General features: G+C 35.5%; 1 non-coding gene across 1 annotated transcript; it reads left to right on the forward strand.

The window, feature by feature from the left end:
* The first annotated feature begins 1,006 nt into the window (after nt 1–1,006).
* Nucleotides 1,007–1,109, forward strand: LOC118889377. Its single transcript, XR_005018513.1, has one exon. It is a non-coding gene; the product is annotated as a U6 spliceosomal RNA (small nuclear RNA).
* Nucleotides 1,110–7,466: the final 6,357 nt, after the last annotated feature.

Genomic DNA, 7,466 nt, shown 5'->3' on the forward strand with positions numbered 1-7,466 from the left:
CCCAATTTGAACCCAGCCTTTTCTGTAACTGATGGGTTTTGTGTTATTGTACCTGATTTAAGGCTGAAAATTTGGAATGGGAACTAAGGGGTCTCTGTGTGTTTGTGTGTGTCTACATATATGTGTGTGTTGTAGACGTGTGGTATAGCCAAAATTAATTTGTAAAAGAGTCCTATTTAGTTGGTTTAAAGAAAATTAAGCACTTAGATAAATCCTCAGAAATATAAAAGAAACTAAAATGAATTTCAGGTTCACATGAACTGGGAAATATTCAGTACTGAGTTAATATTTGGTATTAAAGTTAGTTTATTAATTAATACAGACATGTCTTTAGAGTCATCAACATTAAATATAATACTTTTATTGTACCTAGATTTACTAGAAGTTAAATAAGATCTTATATCTGTTGCAAAATTTGTCAGCCAGAAAGATGACTTGATATAATAAAATTTTTATAAGTAAATTAAATGTAAATGGATTAAGAGTTTTTAGGTGAACTCTTTAAGAATAATCATGTTTTATGGTGTGTCTACTTAGAAATAGTTTCTCCAAATCTTTTTGGCAACTTCAAACTTTAGGGTTTTGCTAAATTAAATTAAATGATGGAAGTTTATTGAATATCTAGATCATTCCCAGATAAAATAAGATACTGAAACATTAATTACTAAACATAGGCTTCCTTTTACAGAGAAACTAAAGATATTTAGGACTATTAATAAATATGTTTGGTTCCACATGGAGACATTTTCTACAAGAAAGCACATATTTAAAAAAAATTATAAATAGTATTTAGAAGTTTGCCAATCTACAGAATGCTAATGTAAAAGACAGTTCATAATTGCTTACTTCTTAGTTTTTGCTACAAATGAAGGCTTTTAAGAGTTGAGAATTCTAATTAAAATATGTAATTAAAACCACTAAAAATTAATAAGGAAAACATCTTTGTATGCAAGGAAAAAGAAGGTATAAGGAATGGAAATACACTTAGTTCAGGGAAGAGAAAGAATGGCTTCCGCAGCACATATACTAAAATTGGAACGACACAGAGAAGATTAGCATGACCCCTGCGCAAGAATGACACACAAATTTGTGAAGCGTTCTATATTTTTATTAGCAGATGCAAACTATTATATATAGAATGGATAAACAACAAGGTCCTACTATCTAGCGCAGGGAACTATATTCAATATCCTCTGATAAACCATAATGGAAAAGAATATGAAAAAGACTATATATAAAACTGAATCACTTTGCTGTTTAGCAGAAATTAACACAACATTGTAAATCAACTATACTTGAATACAATAAATTTTTTAAAATAAAAAAATTAAAGTAAAATGAAATCTTATAAAAAGAGAGAGAGAGAGAAAAGGAAAACATAGGACAAAAATCTAAAGGTTAAAAAAAAGTAAGTTATAGAAGTTTTGTGGAAAAGAAACCTTGAGAATAGAGTTCTGTATGTGATCAAGACTGGCTAAGATTAGAATAAATTGTAAGATGGTGCAAAACCTGAATTTGGTTTTCTCTCTGTTAAGAGCACAAAGTTTTAATGGGATATTGATAGGCTCTTGATAAGAGGTAGTAAAGATTTTTTACCTTTTAAGTAAACTGTTGTAACTTTCTGTATTTTGCCTTTGAAATCTTTTGTCACTTTGCTTGGGTGGATAACTAAGTACTGTTACATAGTGACCTACGATCCTATTTGACCAAGTGTTTTAAAACCTTTTTAATATATTTGACAAACTTCCCCAAAATCAAATTCTAAATGAAGTTCTTTTGACCTGTAGATAACATTGAGGTTTTCCAGAATGCCCCCGGAGCACCTCAAGATTTGTTTTCTCTCCTTATCAAAGAAAGACATTAAACTAATTAGGCTTATTTGGTATGTTAAATTACATGGGAAGCATTGTTAAATGAGTGGTGATAAACCTTCTTAGGTTGTATAGTATAGATAAATGTCATTAATATAAATGTTCTAAAAATTATGTGAAATTTCTAAAATTTAAATGTGTCCTCGTGTAATGTCATCAGTCATAATTCTAATAATTGTTTTAAGATTGTATGCCACTAAAACAACAAATTTCTTTGACAATTGCTTTGTAAACAGGTCTTTAACCTTGCTTTTTAAGTCTTTTGTCTTTTATAGACAGTTATTTTTGTACTCTGATTCTTCTGTAAAAATGCTTCATCTTCCAGAAGGTTCATAGAAAGGACCTTTTGACACATACAGGTTTCTGATAACTTTCAGCTCATACCAGTGAACTGGTTAAGAAATTAAAGAATTCTCCAGCATTTATTGTTTGTAGATTTTTTGATGATGACTATTCTGACTGGTGTGAGGTGATACCTCATTGTAGTTTTGATTTGCATTTCTCTAATAATTAGTGATGTTGAGCACCTTTTCATGTGCCTCTTGGCCATCTGTATGTCTTCTTTGGAGAAATGTCTATTTAGGCCTTCCGCCCATTTTTTGATTGGGTTGTTTGTTTTTTTGATATTGAGCTGCATGAGCTGTTTGTATATTTTGTAGATTAATCCTTTATCTGTTGATTCATTTGCAAATATTTTCTCCCATACTGAGGGTTGTCTTTTCTTCTTGTTTATGGTTTCCTTTGCTGTGTAAAAGCTTTGAAGTTTCATTAGGTCCCATTTGTTTATTTTTGTTTTTATTTCCATTACTCTAGGAGGTGGATCAAAAAAGATCTTCTGTGATTTATGTCAAAGAGTGTTCTTCCTATGTTTTCCTCTAGGAGTTTTATAGTGTGCAGTCTTACATTTAGGTCTTTAATCCATTTTGAGTTTATTTTTGTGTATGGTGTTAGGGAGTATTCTAATTCCATTCTTTTACATGTAGCTGTCCAGTTTTCCTAGTGTGGAAAAAAGGGAACCCCCTTGCACTGTTTGTGGGAATGTAAATTGATACAGCCAAGATGGAGAACAGTATGGAGGTTCCTTAAAAAACTAAAAATAGAATTACCATATGACCCAGCAATCCCACTCCTGGGCGTATACCCAGGGAAAACCATAATTCAAAAAGGCACATGCAACCCAATGTTCACTGCAGCACTACTTACAATAGCCAGCTCATGGAAGCAACCTAAATGCCCATCGACAGACCAATGGATAAAGAAGATGTGGTAAATATATACAATGGAATATTACTCAGCCATAAAACAGAACGAAATTGGGTCATTTGTAGAGATGTGGATGGATCTAGAGACTGTCATACAGAGTGAAGTAAGTCAGAAGCAGATAAACAAATATCGTATATTAACGCATATATGTGGAATCTAGAAAAATGGTACAGATGAACCTGTTTGCAGGGCAGAAATAGAGACACAGACATAGAGAACATACGTATGGACGCCAGGGGGGAAGGGGGGGTGGTATGAATTGGGAGATTGGGATTGACATATATACACTAATATGTATAAAATAGATAACAAATAGATAACAAATGAGAATCTGCTGTATAGGACAGGGAACTCTACTTTGTTTCACTGTACAGTAGAAACCTACACAACATTGTAAAACAATTATACCCCAATTAAAAAAAAAGAAATTAAAGAATTCTAATGGAAACCCTGATGACTTCATAAAACTCTTAACAGAAGATCATGATCAACAAGAATTAGTTACATAGGGCTGAATGTTAGTTTGTATAACTTTTTGTCTGAAATATTACTAGTTTTTAATCTTGGTTGCCCAAATATAAGGAAACCCTTCACCTTAAGTTAATTATGACTTACAGCAATTTGGTAAATTATAACTTTGTAAGCAGAATTGTAACATTCATCTTTTCTCACTACTTGATTCCTCCAGAATTTGGGAACTCAGTGAGTATTCTTATTTTTATGGCAATGTAGTTATTTGCATAAGTTCGATAAGAGTCTGTTCTTATAACAGGACATATTGGAAACATTGGTTATATTACCATGTTTTTGACTGGAATGTCATATTTGAGAAATTGCACAGAATCAGATATGACCAGATAGCTTTAAAGAACTAAGGTGAACTTTATGGAGCCATAAACCCCCTTGGAAAAACAATCTGGTACCTTGCTTACAAGGAGCCCAGCAGCCTTACCAGGTAAATAAGAGAGGTCACTTCCTGGCGGGCCAGGAACCTCGAAATATTTTGAGGACCTTGAGAAGGGAGGCATTCACCCAATCTATATATAGGTAGTACAGGCGAATCTGATGACAAGCCCTTGGCGTGGCTTTACTGGCCTTGAGAGGCCTTTTAAAGCTCAATCTGAGATTCCTTATGAAACGTTCCAGCACAGCCAATTTAAAAGAGCTTGTATGATCGATTACCCTTATGCAAATAATCAGGCAAAGTTTATTGAAACCAGACTTATTTTGCAGGCAAATTAGTCAACTTGGCTATATTTTGTAGAAATTAGGGTAATTTTAGAGAGAAAAAGATTGTTTCTGTAGATGTTGGGTTCTAGTGTTGTTGTCTTTGAGGTTTTGTATTTACTGCCTAAGACTCACTTCCTGGATGGCTTCTTGTTACTATGTTGCATTATGACAAAAGTTTAATTGAATTATTAAAAGAACATACTAAGATTGTTTCTGAAGCTTATCACATCGATTTATCTTTGGATGAAGATCAGGTGACCTATGGCCTGCAACCAGGAGATGATGTACGCTGGAAAAGACATCATTGAAAGGACTCTCTCCAACCTAGATTAGAGGACCCTTGTCAGATACTCTTAATTAGCTCTTGCACAGCATAACTGAAGGGAATTGATTCTTGGATTCGTATTTCCCACTTGAAAGGGCCCCTGCACTGGACTGGTCCATAGAGAGGACTGCTCACCTCAAACTCACCTTAAAACCATGCTCAAACAGAGGAGAAACTACTCCCACCCCAGGATGAGAAGAAGACATCAGAACGAGACAGCTATCCCAACATGCTGGACCTGACCCATATGATTATTTATTGTGTTTTTTCATTTCTTTGACTTCTGCACATAACTCAAATGTTTTTCTATCATTGGCACAAGTCCCATGTAGACTTTAAAAATTAATCCAATTGTTGGATTTATGGTCAATTACCTATGTCAAGTACTTCTTGGTGGATTTCTCCAAGGCTCTAATTGGATGGTCCTTAGGAAAATTATTCTAGAAGAAAGAAGTTATAGTTTTGTTCGAGCCACTTTTGTTATTGCTAGATGGGACCCCTTCACTTGGCCAATCAATCATACTTCTTCTGACCATGGTCATAAATATGAATGACTTAAATCTGCATCATAATCACCCTTGTTTACTGTGCTTTTCCTGGTAACCTCCCATAACTGACGCTCCCCACCCTCAAAATCGTCTTTTGTCTTTAGCTGAGGATAGTATTTAAGGTGAGGGCTTTGGCTATTTTGGTGAGTTACTCAGTTTTTCTGGGTCTCTTCCATGTATACGTTATTAAATCTTGTTTGATTTTCTCCTGTTAATCTTTCTCATGTCAATTTAATTCTTAGACAAGCCAGAAGAATGTAGATGGGTAGAGGAAAATTTCTTCTTCCCTGACGATAGCCTTGGAAACCATCCAGTACCTTGGGGGTGGGAGGGGAGGATAGCTGTTTGGCAACTTTTTTTTTTTAAAGTAACACATGTATATAGTAAAAATTTCAAACTGCATGAAAGGTCATACAATGAATAGCCCTCCCTTGAAAGTCAATAAATAGTCCCTCTCATCTCTTATTGCTAGTCCCTCAGTTTCTCCCCCAGAGGCAACCACTGTTACCAGCTTCTTGTGTAGTCATTGGGACGTAGTCTGTGAATATTCAAGTATATGGATATATATTCCCTTCTACATTTTTACATAGATGGTAGCATACAATATAAACTGTTCTGCACCCTGCTTTTTATATACTGTTTTCTTCCAAAATTTTGTCCTAACGAAATACCCTGCTTCCTTTTTGAGTTAATTTTGAACATTTCTCCAGGAAACTGCCTGTTTCCTCAATATTTTCCAGTTGTTTTCAGAGTTGTATGTTATATTGTCTTGTAATTTAGAACAACTAACAAAGTTCTTCATACCTATTGGTCTAAATGTTAATCTCTCTTCTAACACTTACAAACTTTCTAAGCAATTTTGGGCAAGTCCCGTGAGTCGTGCTATGTGGTAAATGTTCATAGTCTAACAGAGGGTAATGATTGTAGTGTATTAAAGAATGATGAGTGAGTTTGGCAATTTTCTGAGATATACTTGCAACTAAAAACATAAAATAATTACTATTTTAGGAGCTTAGCCCTATGCCACCCCTTCCTCTATAACCTTCCTTCCTGAGTTTCTCTTCATAACATATTAACTCACACTCAACCTGTACCCTATTAGTTAAATAAGGAAAACTGGCATTTTTAGACTGAAATAATGCCTAGGTAAGCCAAATACTGACTGCCTCAACAATTGTTTTATGGCCTGTCCTCCTCTGAAGCCAGCATCAAGGCCATCTTGAAATGAGTGGTAAAGAGGCCAAGAGATGAGGCTGGGTGGTATAAGTTGTGGTTTTCAGTTGGGGAGAGATAACTAATTTTGGAGGTTGGCAAGGAAATAGAAGAGGTTATTAATGGCCTCAGGGAAGCCGGAACGGATTTGGTAATCTGATAATGAGTGCTGAGGTCAGGACAGGGGTAGGGGTGGCATTGAGGGTGGGAATGGTAGTGGGAGGGGTGGAGCAGGTGTGGGAAGCTGAGGCTGGGCCTGGGGAATTGTATTCAATACATAATAATCTCTTGTAACATTAAAAAAAGTTTCATATCTATTGGCCTAAATGTTAATATTATTCCCATCAGTATTTGAACAAGTACTGAAACTGTGCTTGCTCTGAGAAGGAGAATTATAAGAATATTTAAACAAAACAGAACAACAAACACACACACACACACATCTCATTAGTTTGGGAATTTCTTCACACCACAGCCACATTCTTTCTTCTTAATTTTACTACTTGTGTGCTTTCCTAGATTGCCCATCCAAAAAAATAAGGCTAGTTCACATCATCCCCTACCCTGTTTGTTAAAAGTGGAAAACTGGTAATTACTTGCCCCAGTGGGCACTCAGTACCCTGCATATTGCTTGCATCAACAATGGATGTATTGCCTGAGCTCATTTTAGCCTGAGGTGAGGTGAACTGGAGTCTGAAACACAGAGAAAGTCCCGAGATAGGACAGGAAAACGAGATAGGGGCATGCAGGAGTTTTCTTTAAAAAGTTATTCTTACAATAATTGCCCTCTTTCAGCCTTGAACATCTTCAGTACTTGCCCTAAATCGCTTAGCAACTGGGTAAATTGTGGTAAATTGTGGTGGGATTAAAATGTTGGCCAATGTATACAGAGAAGTTCCCCCCCACCCCACCCCCAAGGGGGTGAGGTAGAAAAGCAATTTTGGAGGTCGCTGTGGAGACAGTATGAAAGCTTATAACAGTCCAGTAAGTGGGAAGCTGCTAGGTAGCGGAATGAGA

This window comes from Balaenoptera musculus, chromosome X (assembly GCF_009873245.2).
Source record: "Balaenoptera musculus isolate JJ_BM4_2016_0621 chromosome X, mBalMus1.pri.v3, whole genome shotgun sequence".
NCBI lineage: Eukaryota > Metazoa > Chordata > Mammalia > Artiodactyla > Balaenopteridae > Balaenoptera > Balaenoptera musculus.